Source organism: Macrotis lagotis, chromosome 8, assembly GCF_037893015.1.
Source record: "Macrotis lagotis isolate mMagLag1 chromosome 8, bilby.v1.9.chrom.fasta, whole genome shotgun sequence".
Classification (NCBI taxonomy): Eukaryota; Metazoa; Chordata; class Mammalia; order Peramelemorphia; family Peramelidae; genus Macrotis; species Macrotis lagotis.
Genome location: NC_133665.1, coordinates 18,624,330 through 18,638,968, shown reverse-complemented (window position 1 = coordinate 18,638,968; position 14,639 = coordinate 18,624,330).

The window sequence follows — 14,639 nt, the reverse complement described above, 5'->3', positions numbered from 1 at the left end:
AGCAATAATTACTTGAATGAGAGGAAATCCTTGGAATATAGTATTACTAAAAGCATAAATTTTAAGTATATAACCAATAGTTACTCACTTAGAAAACTATTAGAATAATTTTACCAGAGAAAATGGCTCTTTAATCAAATAGAGGATTTCTAACTATTCTTGATGAAAAGACCAGAGCAAAATAGAAAATTAGATATGGAAGCTCAAGATTTGAAAGAAACATGAAGGTAAATAAGACATTAAGTAGCTCTTCTTCCCTCATTTGACATTTTTAATGTTCTCTTTATTCTTGAATGATTTGTACTTAGCTGTAATGTGAAATTAAAATTATTTCAAGTTGGAGAATCATTTTTTGCTCAAAATAGAATAGATGGGTGAAACATTATGATATAAAGAGAAATCATCTAGACCATCCTATGGCCTAGATGCAATGATCCAATACTCTTCTCAGGAAGCATCATTTTTTAAGACCGTTTATTAAATTTTGCATATTTCCCAACAGTGTACTGATCTAAATTTAGCTTCCTCTAGGCATGTGCTTTCCACTGAATAATTTTATGGGAAGGAGCTAAGGGAACCAATGTGCTATTGTTATGATAATTAGAGATCTGGAGTCCTTATTCCTTTTCCTAAACATTAGGGATGTACAACATAAGGATAAAAAAACCAATTCTGGAAGCAAACAGATTTTTGAAGTTTTTAAAAAGACGATTCTCAAGAAGTCAAAACATTGTTTAAGACACTGACATTATTTTTTTAATTTTATTTTTGTATAAAAGATGAGTTTTTAATACATTACTAAAATATTCTTGTTTAAGAGTAAACATAATACCCCTTCCCCCCAAATATAGACCCTCATGAGCAATAAAGAGGAAAGAATTAAAATTTAAATTTAAAAAATTAATAATAGTAATAATAATAATAATAATAATGGCAGCTAGGTGGCACAGTGGACAGAGCACGGGTCCTGGAATCAGGAGCACCTGAGCCCAAATACAGCCCCAGATACCCCAATAATCACCCAGCTGTGTGACCCTGGGCAAGCCACCCCAATCCCATTGCCCTGCAAAAACCAAAAAAAAAACCCAAAATAATATAAAATGATACTAATACTACTGCTACTACTGATGATGATGATAATAGGGGTGGCCAGGTAGCACAGTGTACAGAGCACTGGCCCTGGAGCCAGGAACACCCAGGTTCAAATCTGGCCCCAGACACCCAACAATTACCCAGCTGTGTGGCCCTGGGCAAGTCACCCAACCCCATTTGCCCTGTACCCCCCAAATAATAATAATAATAATAATAATAATAATAATAATAATAATAATAATAATAATAATAATGATAATAATAATAAATGTGCTTCAGTCTGTGTTTCAACACCACCATCTCTGTTGTGGGTGGATCATATTCTTTAGGATAAGTCCGTCACAAAGGCTACTTCCATATTTTTCCACTGTTGCCATTGCTGATCACAACTCCCTCCATTTGTACTTCTCCACTACCATACATTATATTTTCTCTCTCCTTTCACTCTGTTCCTCTTCTTAAATGTGCTGTGGGTAGCTGAGTGGCACAGCAGACTGATCACTGGCCCTGGTGCCAAGAGGTCCTGAGCCCACATACAACCCCTTAGGCCCAGCAACCACCTGGCCCTGTGGTCCCAGACAGCCCATCCAATCCCAGCCCCTTGCAAGAAGTGAAAAAGTGAATGTGTTATATCTGACCACTCTCCCCCATGGTCCACCCTCTCCTCTATAACTCACATCTCCTCCCTTCCCCTTTCCCCCTTCTCTCCTTTTTACACTAGATGTCTATACCACATTGAGTATATATGCCATATATATGCAGCTACCTCTGATGAGAGTGAAGGTTCCCTCATTCCCCCTCACCTTCTCCCTTTCCATATCATTGCAATAGCTCATTGTAATGAAAAAATCTTATTATATGAAATATCTTAGCCTATTCCACCTCTCCTTTCTCTGACTCCTATTACATTTCCCCTTTAGCCATTGACTCCATTTTTACAATATATTATATCTTCAAATTCAGCTGTCTCCTATGTGTCATCTATAAAAGCTCCTTTCACCTGCTCTATTAAATGAGAAGTTTCTTATGAGTATTATCAGTATCATTTTTCTATGCAGGAATACATGTAGTTCATCATCAAGCCCCTCATATTTTACCCTTTTCTTCCACTCTCTTATGTTTCACCTGAGTCCTGTATTTGAAAATCAAACTTTCTGTTCAGCTTTGGCCATTTTAACAGGAACATTTGAAATTCCCCTGGTTCATCTTTTTCCCTGGAAGATGGGATGGATTCAGTTTTGCTGGGTAGGTGATTCTCGATTGCATTCTGAGCTCTTTTGTCTTCCAGAATATTATATTCCAAGCTCTACAAGTCTTTAATATAGTTGTTGCTAAGTCTTGTGTGATCCTGACTGCAACTTCACAATATTTGAATTGTGTCCTTCTTACTGCTTGTAATATTTTATCTTTGACTTGGGAGTTCTGGAACTTGGCTGTAATATTCTTGGGGTTTTTTTGGGGGGGGATCTCTTTCTGGGTGAGATCAGTGGATTCTCTTAACTTCTATTTTGCCCTCCACTTCTAGGATATCTGGGCAATTTTCCTGTAGGAATTCTTTAAAAATGATGTCAAGGATCTTTTCCTGATCATGACTTTCAGGTATCCCAATAATTTTTAAATTATCTTTCCTGAATCTTTTTTTCCAGATCAGTTGTTTTTTCATTGAGATGTTTCACATTTTCTCCTAATTTTTCATTCTTTTGGTTTTGAAGTATTGTGTTTTGACTTCTCATAAATTCAGCAGCTTCCTTCAGCTCCATTCTACATCTAAAGGATTTGCTTTCCTCAGAGAGCTTTCTTATCTCTTTTTTCATCTGGGCAGTTCTGCTTTTTAAAGCATTCTTCTCCTCTATAACTTTTTGAACTGTTTTATCCATTTGACCCAAGCTGGTTTTTAGCATGCTATTTTCTTCAGCATTTTTTTGGATCTCCTTGACTAAGCTGCTGACTTCTTTTTCATGTTTTTCCTGCATCTCTCATTTCTTTCCCAAATTTTTCTTCTATCTCCCTCACTTGATTTTCAAAATCTTTTTTTGAGCTCTGTCATAGCTTGAATCTGATTTCCATTTTTCTTGAAGTCTTTAGATGCAGGAACTTGGAATTCCTCATCTTCAGATTGAGTATTATGATCCTTCTTAGTATCATAGACAATTTATTTCTCAATGGTGTTCCTCTTTTCACTCATTTCCCCAGCGTGTGCCTGATCTTGGGGTGCTTCCTGAGATTTTGAGTATTATTGGGACACACACACCCACCCACAATGATCTCCATACATGAAGCTCCATCTTCCCTCCTGGTCTGTGAATGAACACAAGTGCATGACTTTGCCATGGGGCTGAGGTGGGGGGGTCCTAGACTGTAATCAGGATCTGAATGTGGTCAGAGCCCCAGCGTCCTGTTCCAGGGACAGAGGACAAATCTCAGAAATTCTCTCTACTCTCCCCCCTTTTTTAAGATGAATACTCAAGGCTCAGTTGCCCGGGGGCTCCTGCTTACCAGTTCAGCCTGCTTCCAGTTCCTGGATCTGGGCTGTAGTGGCCAAGCTGCTCACTAAGTGCCCTGAGGGCCGGGCTTCATGTGCTCCCTCGGGCAGAAGGCTGCCCCCTGCAGCTGATCTTCCAAGTTGTGCCCAGTACTTCCTGGGGTATAGGTCAGGAAACTGCCCCCGCTACCCTGAGCTGCAGCTTCCAGGTACCTTGGCTCTGCAACCTGAAGGCTGAAGTTCCTTCACCCTGGCAGGCCACCTCTCTAACCCCATGGAGCTGAGCCTTTCCACCATTTTCCAGGTTACCTTGGGCTGGAGAATTGCCTCACTGGATCCCTCTGTGCCTTCTGTCTCTGGAAAATTTATTTAGAGTCCTTATTTTATAATTTTTGAGAGGGAGCTCTCAAGAGAGGCTCTTCTTCTGTCTGCCATCTTGGCTCTGCCCCCTGACATTAATTTTTAAAAGGTGAATACAAGCTATGGAAGCCTAAACTCATAAATCTAGATCTGAAAGGGAAATCAAAGGTCATCTAGTTCTGTTCTATGAATTTAATTCCACCACTTTCTTCCTGAATTGCCTTGAGATGTTGTTTAATATTTTTGGACTTAGTTTCCTCATCTGTAAAATTATGGGGCTGGATTATATGACCTCTGAAGGCTTGTGATGAGGCAGAATTAATTTTAATAGGATAGTGCTAACAAAAACTAATATGAAGCACCTCCCATCACTAGGTGGATGATATGGAAGTCAGGCACAGGCCCTCAGATTGGCAGATATGACAACTGACCTATTGGTTCCCTTTGGGTTTCTGAGATCTCACAGAATTTCTGGGCTCATGCTGGAGTGCTCACTCATCTGCACAATGAATTTTTGGCTGTTTGCTTAAATAAAATAACTGCTTTCATATATATATATATATATATATATATATATATATATATATATATATATATATATATATATATATATATGATAACTCAGCTTGAATGTTCTATTATATTTGAATATAATAGGTTTTCAGGCAACCTGAGTCAGGAATATTTTATCTGTAGAACTATGACCCTTTCCTTTTGCAGGTGAAGAAATTGAGACCCAGAGAACTTAGATGACTTGTCCAAGGGCATGTAGATAATGAATATTAAATCCAGGTTTTGAATCCTTGTCCTCTGACTACAACTGCTTTGTTCATTTTATTATATCTTCCAGGGAGCAAGTTTCTCAAATTCTAAGCATGAAAAGTTTCCCTCACATTTATTCCAGACAGAAAATATACAAGAAAAGATTCCCAGAACCAAAGAAGAAACTGGCAAACTCCTTAGACCATGTCTGTCTCCATTAGAATCATCAAGGTATTCAACCAGACCTTCCTGTCTGAGTAGCCCCAATTTAACTTAGCCAAGTAAAGGAAAAAACTCAGCATTTAGGGGGCCCTGACTCTTTTGCAAATTGCCTTGTCCTTCAGAGACTTTACCCCGGTTATCTACTCTAGCTCTCAACTGAATTTTCCTGCAAATAATATTTTAGAATATTTATTTTCAATAATAATTTTGTGTTTCCCAATTCACATTACCTGTGCTAGAAAACCTGGAGGAAGAGAAAAAAATAACATTTTTTTAAAAATCCTAGACAGAGCCAGAAAGGATAGCTGATTCTGTCTAAGACAACTCTTGTAATTATTTTACTTCTTCTTTATATGGCATTGGTTCAAAAACTGCCTGAACTCTGGAGAATAAAATAATCTTTTATTGGCAGTGACTTCCTCCTGGGGAGGATGAAAGGAAACATGGGGAAATTAACTTAGTTTCCCTGATGAAGTACTGAGATTAGATGAATGTCTCTTTAAGGATTTATAGCTTAGAATTTTATGTGTAATCTCTGAAGTAAAATAAATGGAAAGTGATGTTTCATTGTTTATCACAGAAAACAACTTGTAATTATAGATTATATAATAATGGAACCTCATTAATTAAAGGAATAACAATAATAATAGCAATAAAGGAATAAAGTTGGTAGTACTCACCAAAGATGAGCTCCCGAAACTGGGTCAGAAAACAAAAAAAAATTGTAGTAAAGTTAGTGCAGATAAGATTACTGATGAATAATTGTTAAAGCTAATCAATATTTCATAAGATTTTTGGTGAACTATATGGAAGATTGAGAGAGTGAATGGTGTTCTGGATCAGATATAACTCAAACTAGTCCATTGATTCAAGTTTGGGATTATAATGCTATGAAAAATTCAGACCTTACAAATGCAATAACAATTTTATTTAATATATATAAAAGGATACAATTCATATAAAATCTCTCCTCTATCTCCACATTCATCATGGCAACCATTATTCTTACAGGACAATGGCTAAACCATTAAAACTTCTAACACTAATTCTGCATAGATTGACTCTTTCATTGCACAGGTAGCAAGGAAATCAAACCAATGATTGACTCAAGAATGGCCTCTCAGTCCTTTTAAAGTAGGGGTATTTAGTGTTTGTCTTTGTGTTTGTGTGTGTGTGTGTGTGTGTGTGTGTGTGTGTGTGTGTGTGTGTGAATCGGTGTGTGTATATCATAGTCTCTTTTGTGAGTATAGTGAATGTTATAGAACCCTTCTCAGAATGTTTTCAAATAATTAAAGAAAATTCTAAGTTTAAGTTAGAGTTTACTGAAAAGTAAAATGTTCTTATTTTTTTCTCTTTAGATTTAATAAATCTGCTGAAATCTAGTTATAGATTCACAAGAGTGTTAAGAACTGCTTTCAAACTTCATAAAAAATGTGATAACTCCTACCATATATAACCAGTTAATGCCCTAGATTTCTGGAATAACTTAAATGCAGAAGTATTTCATTGTCTTTCATTTACAATGTGAAAATTCTAAGAAATTCAGAATTTATCTGAACTCAAACAATATCCCTAAGAAGTAGTTGGTCAGCCTATGCTTAGATTCTGTCAATAAAACAGCACCCATGGTTTCCTGATATTGTTCATTGCCCCTTTTGACAGCCTTGAAGAATTAGAAAAAGGTTTCTCCCTGAAAGGAAAATTAAATCCACCAATTGCTCTGAGAATCTGGATGCCTGAAGCAGAACAGAATAAGCCTAATCCCCTTTTAACATGAAATTCCTTTGAATTCTTGAAAATAAACTCTCCAGTGTCCCTAATAAACTCTCACCTACACTCTATATATGTTTAAATTTTTGCATTATAACTAGAACTGGAAGGGACCTCAGGGGTCCCATACAATCTGAAGCCCTTCTTCTCACTTATTTGGAAACTCAGGTCCAGAAAGCTAAGTGACATATATATTAAATGTTCTGCAATCCCATTGCTGCTTTGAATTCATTCCTTTGAATAAACTCCAATATTTCTCTTTCTAAACAGAGAGTAATAAAAACACTTTAGATAAGGTCTAGCTGTAATAGTATATAGCAAAATGACAATTTTCCTTATTCTGACACTTAGGTTTTTCATAATGCAACCTATAGATTTTTGGGTTCCCATGTTATCTTTTGTGGACAAATTTAATTTTAATTCACTAAAATTTTCAGATTATTGTCATAAGAGCTATTTTCCAGGTACATCTGAGCTTTCTGAAATTAATTTATTTGTTTTTATCATTTCCTTTGTCTTTATTAAACTACAGGTTATTTGATCCTGATCATTTTTAGATAATTTTGCATAGTGTCCACAGTAAATTTGACAAATGTGGATTAAAAACACAACATAAGCCATATATATAGTAATATATATAGTAATTCAAGTCTTCCTGCTATTGAGGAGGCTGGTTGGTTTAACTTCAGTAGTTCTGAATTACTGCAAAGTTAATAGCATTTGATGATGAAACTTAATATATAGCAACTTCCTGGGCTCTGGTGGACACCAGGTTGCTAAGGGGAAAATCGACCCAGATGAGAAATGGAATAGATCAAAGTTTGTGTATAGAATAGTAAAATCAGGTCAATGAGTGGCTACTCTACTTCCAATTTAGGAAAAATAGGAAGACCTAACTACTAAAAAATAAACACCTAAATGAGCAAATGAGTAACATAACATACTTTGGTATATTAATTGCTTTGTACATAATAAGAAAGAAGATGATGGTACAGAATAACATAGAATTAAATTAAAATGAAAAGAATGAATTATACAAAAATCTTATAAAGAAAAATGAATTTGAAAGATTTAAGAACTCCAATCAATGCAATGACTGACTATGCCTCCTAAGGACCTATATATCACATAAATGAGAGGTGATAGATTCAAGATGAAGAAAGAGACATATATTTTTTGGAAATGACCATCATGTGTATTCACTTTGCTGTACTATGTTTTAACAAGTATACTTTCCCCTCAATTGATTTTTAATTAGATGCATAGATATATAGAAATTAGCCATGTAGTAACCTCAACCCCTCCCCAAAACAAACAGACAAAAAAGTACAGCAAGCACTTTAAGTTAATTTACAGAAGGGAACAGAACAAAATTAACATAGTTATAAAGCTAAAAGCAAACTCACATATTATCTAATCTAACTTAATAATTTTATAGATAAGGAAACTGAGATCTAAGAGGTTGGAATGGCATCATGACACAGGTAGTAATGATGTATATATATATATATATATATATATATATATGCACATATGTATATGAATATATGTATGAATGTTCACAATGTGTTTGAATAGTATACACATACATACATGTATATAAAGGTGATGAATCACATGGGAAACTCTAAGTTTACAGAGTCAGGAAGAATGATGTGTGTCAATTTTCTCCATTCTCTACCAATCCTCCTTTAGAATAAGTAATCTCTCTCACGGGTACAATAACTTTTCCTTTTTTTAGACTAGTCTTTAATAACTGTTCACCATATGTGCAGGGTGGTTTTACAATTTTTAATCAGGATTGCTCAGAATTTGGAGTTTGGCTTTCTTGCTTTGACCACATTGTTTGGAATATTATGAGATGGGATACAATTAACAAAGCAGGAAAAGGAAAGCGTTCGTAAAAAAAAAAATCTGGCTTTGAAATGTGAAAGATGGAGTTCTCAGTAAGTGCCAAGTTTAGCTATTAATTTTCCTATTGCCAGTGTATAAGACCTATCATGGTAATATAAAATTGTACTTTCTGTAGTAGGAATTTTTCAGGGGCCTGTGTTTTACACCTTTTAAAACATTTCCATGTGAGGACAGACTTTCCACTTTATGATGCCAATAAATATTCTTTTACCAAAAATAGTAATTGAATTCAGTCATCATTTTCAGAAAAAAAATCTTTATTCTTTTGGAACAATATTTAATTTATGAAATACTTTTCCTCTAATAAAAATAAAATATGCATAAACAAAAAATATTCGGTTTTAAATTATTTTATGAGTATAGAATAAATGAGAGAAAAAAAGAATTTGGCATCACTCTTGGGGGAAAACTGCAGAAACCCTGTGTGAAGAAGCAGTTCTGTGAGGTTACTCAAGTTAATTACAAATTTAATTCAGGCAGGAAATGTTGTCATTGAAAAAGTAATTCAGATGGGCAGATGTGAAAATCATCAAATTGATAGAACAATTGATCTTCTCCCTGTTTCTTTTAAACATAACAGAATCAAGGAATTTTCAAGGCACATGGGGCCTTAAGTGGACATCTGTTCTAGACCCCACCCTACATGACAGGTGATTACAGTCTCCGCTAAAACACTTCAACTGAAGAATCATTTTATAATGAAGTTTTTCTTTTGGAGTAGCTCAAATTGTTATAAAGTTAATGGTTCACAATGAGGAAAGTTCAAATTTATATAACACTTTAAAGATTTACAAAGTTACTTCCTTTCAAGCAACCTGTGAACTGAGTAATATAATAATTATGTATATATTTTTGTAGAGTTAGCCAAGGTTTTTATAGATGAAGAAAGGTAAATTTTGAAAGAGTATATACTTTCCCCAGGGCAATACAAAGTATCAGATTTTCAGTTCATCATCTGAAACCTTTTTACTAACAAATCATTCTACTCCACATCTATATACAGTTAATGCTTGTTACTTTGTCATTGAGGAACAATAATTCAGAGTTGGTTGTTATTTTTCAGCTGTTTGACTCATGATAACTGTATTTAGGATTTTTTTGCAAAGATTCTGAAGTGGTTTTCCATTTCTTTTTCCAGTGCATTTTACAGATGAAGAAACTGAAGTAGTATTGAGTGATTAGCAGAGGATACACAGCTGAAAAATGTCTGGGACCACATTTGAACTCAGGAAGATGAGTCTGAACCACCTAACTCTGACTCAAATGCATTTCAGCTTCCCATTACACCTTTTCCTTTTAGACTTAGTTCAAGTCTCTAAAACCAGACACACACACACACACACACACACCCAAATAGGTTTAATTTCTCTTCTAATCCAAGTACTTACTAAGTGATAGGCACTATGTTCAACATGGAAGTCCTCTAAGTATTTAAAATTCATTATTGAATCTCATTCTGGAGTAGTTTGTAGAAGGCAAGCCTTGTTCAGGAAATCATGATTCAAGTCCAGGCTTTCACACTTAGGTGATTGATTACAGTTAAGTCAGTGAAGTTCTGAATATTCCAGGCAGTTTTCTAGGTCTAAAAAGTCTAGATTATGGACAAATCTCTGTTGATGGACTGAATTTCCAGACTGGAATTTTGTAAATGGCTCATGAATACTTAGTCCAGAGTGATTAAATGTTTTTTTAAAGAAATTTTAATAAATGGCACACCTCTCTCAAGGGAAGAGGGACCCCAAAACCTGGAACTACTTGGTATTGTATACTTTGAAAATCTTTTTTCCTGCCCCTTAGTGCCAATCATTGGCTGAGGTCACAATCTAATTGATATAATTCATCCACATATGCTTTTCCTGCTCTGCTCATTATATTAATAAGGAAGAACATGAGCATGGGCAAAGAAGAAAGACACAGACCCCAGTTAACTCAGAACCAGGTGGAGCAGACATGATCAAATCTCAGATTTTGACAAGATTGAGACTGTCTTTTGTTTAACTCACATACCTGCCCATAGGCAACAATACAGGCAAAATTTGTAATGTAATCTAGCAATTTTCCCTTCACATTCTTTTGAAACCCAAATACTCCCATATTCCTCACATGGAAGTTTCTTATATCATTAAAATCTCAGATTTTATTTCTTTTCTACCCAAATCAAATAAATTTAAATCCTTCTGTCTTATATACTTCGATTCATACAGTTTCAGTCTGTTGTATTGTTCACTATATGACATTTCACAATTAAGTTTTTCTTTTGAAGCAACTCAAATTGTTACAAAGTTAATAGTTCACAATGAGGAAAGTTCAAATTTATATAACACTTTAAAGATTTACAAAGTAACTTCCTCTCAAGCAACCTGTGAATTGAGCAATACAATAATTATGTATATTTTTGTAGAGTTAGCCAAGATTTTTATACATGAAGGAAGGTGGATTTTTGAAAAATCTACACTATTCTCTTTACCTTCCTCTTGATGGGTTCCAGTTTTCAGCTTATGGTTTGGTGCCCAGATCTGGATACATAAGTTCAGTTATGGTTTGGCCATGTCGTGGCACAATAGAATATATCCTTTTACTCGGACATTGCTTTTCCTTTAATGGTACCTTACATTTTAATTTTTCAGTTTTGTTTCACAATATATTGTGATTTCTATTTTCAATTTTATCATAATTAGCTAAATTAGGTTAGAATTATTTTAATTACATATTTTGTTTTACCCTGATTTTCAGTCTTTCTTCTGGCATTGTATTAATATTGGTCTTTATTCTAATAAATCAACAATCAGACTGTTCATTGTCCCATCAGTAATGAATTTATTTTGTGTGTATGTCTGTAAAAAGATAATCAATTGTCTTTGATTTTGGTATTATTTTTTGATTACAAGTCTTTGCTCATTTTTTGAAAAAATGTTCAACACATAGTAGGCTTAAAATTGCTAAAAAGTCTATAAGTATTTATTCCCTCCTTTTAAAATTAGTTTCATTATTCAACATAATTTTTGTTATATTTATATATTCAAAACTTTATATTAAGATAGAAATTGATATTTCCTTTTGGGGGGTATATGAGTTTTTTCTTTAGTGTTTCATAATATTTTCTTTTGAACAGATTGGCTCACAAGCTGCAATTGTTGTCATTTTTATATGGTTGTTTTTTTCCCAAAATATTATTCATAAAATCTAAAATACCAGATAGCCAGATGCCTTAGAAAATTTTTTTCTTGTATTTGGATACATGATAAAACAATTGCCACCATTGACAAACCAATAGTAAAACCATATACACAAGGGTCATGAAAAATGCTATGAGATTGCTATCTGAAATCTCCAGATTCATCTTTATAGTCACATTTATTAAAAAAAAAGACCTAAATATTATTAGCTCCTATCATTTGCTCCAAGTGAATTTCTGCTGACTCTTTTATCACTGGTTTAATAATCCATGACAGATTAAAGAAAATCTCTAGTTATCTAACACAGTCTGAAATTTCCAAATATCATTTAAAAAAACCTTTTTGTTAAAGCAAATTAGGATTTTTCTATTTCAAGGCTTCTGGTCTCAGTCTTTTCATTTAATTTCTTAACCTTAGCAAGAGTTGTGGAGGCTCATAACAAACACTTAGTCGGTAGTTTTATTGGACATTTTTTCCTAACCAAATTAAAACTTTTATGGTTCCATGATCTTTAAATACCAGGGTTCCTTAAACTCTGGCACAGGGATACATGAGACTTTTAAGGAAAGATTCCTACATAATATACGGCAAAAATCATCATCATTACTGACCTTCATCATCATTTCCCAAATCTTTTCATGTAACCTATGCCTTAAAGTCTTCAACAACTTGTACTATATCCTACCGCAGGAAATTTTCTGCATAAAACACAAGATGATACACACAGACATATATATATATATATATATATATATATATATATATATATATATATATATGCATATATATGTATGTATATATATGTATATACATATATATGTATATATATATACATATATATGTATATGTATATACACATAGATAGATAGATAGATAGATAGATAGATATGCACACAAACAAAAAGTCATCTAGATAGCCAGACTCCCTCAAGATCTACAACAATGATGAACAAAATCTTACCTGGTTCTTCAGCTCACCCCTTTGACTATGCAGTAACCAATTTGAAGACCAACTTAGAAGTTTCAGTTTAGAGAGAAACCTAGGGAAATCTGCTTCTATAGGATTTGTTATTAAAAGATAATTGCAGGGGCAGAGTCAAGATGGTGGGCAAAGGGCAGGGACTTCCCTGAGCTTTTTGCTTCAAACTCCCTCTTTTAAATAATACTGCAAAACAAATACTAGAGATACAGAACCCACAAAAGGAAGAGATGAAACAATTTTCCCATCTAAGAAACTGAAAAGGTTGTCAAAACATTTCTGTCACACCAGGGTGAAAGGGGAGCACTGTCCTGCAAAGAACACACCCCAGAAAACTAGTATCAGGCCTTAGGGGCAACTAATTCATGTCTAGGGGTGGAGTGGTTACAGAACTCTCCCTCAGAGAAGGTAAGAGGGGTCATTCAACTTTTCAGAAAAAAAAATTATAAGGGTCCCTTTGCTGACTGTGGGAGCAAAACTATGTTGTATTGACTGCATATCAAATGTACGGTTGTGGGGTGGTAACTCAAAGTTATTTTAATTTGCATTTTTCTAATCTAATATGGTAGAAAAAGAAAATAACAAATGTAGGAAGGAATGTGGAAAAATTCAGACACTAATACACTGGTGGTGAGTTGTGAACTTCTCTTAACTGTTCTGTAGACCATTTTGGAACTGTGCTCAAAAAGCTATAAAATTATACATAATCTTTGACCTAGCAATACTAGTGGGACTATATCATAATGAGATTTTTTTAAAAAAAGAAGTAAAAAAGAATTATATAGGGACTAGGTGGTACAGTGGATGGAGCACCAGCCTTGGAGTCAGGACTATCTTTGTTCAAATCTGGTCTCAGACCCTTACTAATTACCTAGCTGTGTGGCCTTGGGCAAGCCACTCAACCCCATTGCCTTGCAAAAAAAACCTAAAAAAAAAGAAATTATATGATCAGCTGTGAAAAATAACTATTCTGAAGAATACAATGTTTCAAGATAATTCCAAAGGAATTACGACTCCAGAGAAAGAACTGATGGAGTCTAAATGCAGATCGAAAGAGATTTTTTTTACTTTCCTTATTTTTCTTGTTTTTTTTTGGTCTGTTTTTCTTTCTCAACATGACTAAGTATGTGGCAGAGCACCATCCTTGGAATCAGGAAGATGGGAGTTTGAATCTAGCTTCAGACCCTTCACACTTACTAGCTGTATGACCTTGGGAAAGTCATTTAACTCTACAATTGCCTCACATCCAGAGCCGTCTCCAGTTGTCCTGATTCATACCTGTGGCCATCCAATTCATGTGCTCACCCATGTCATTACCCTCTTCGAGAATGAAGGACAAAAAAATAAAACTATATTTTATATGACTGCACATGTGTAACCTATATCAAACTGCTAGCCTTTCTCAATGAGGGAGGCAGGAAGATAAAGAAATAGAGAATTTGGGACTCAAAATTTAAGGAAGATGAATGTTAAAAATTATTTTTACATATTACTGGGGAAAAATAAAGTTTTAACTAAAAATAATATAACCTACAAAAGTAAAAATATTTAAAATAATATAAAAAACCATAAATGCTTGAATATTATGGTCAGATAAATGTTTAAGTTGACGATATATATTCTTGCAGTAGAATTAAAATAGTGAATTTCCTCTACAAGAGTAATTTTTCATAATACTGAAAGGAATAAGATGCTTTAAACTGTTAAGTAACCTTCAAGTATTTATTCTTTCATTGGGAGTATTTATATCTGTGACTAGAGGTATAGGGAGACACAGTAGACAAAGGGCCAATATTGGATTCAGTAAGACCTGGGTTCAAGTCTAGCTTCAGATACACACTTAGTTTTGTGCTAATTCAGGTTTATCCCTTAAACCCTTAGA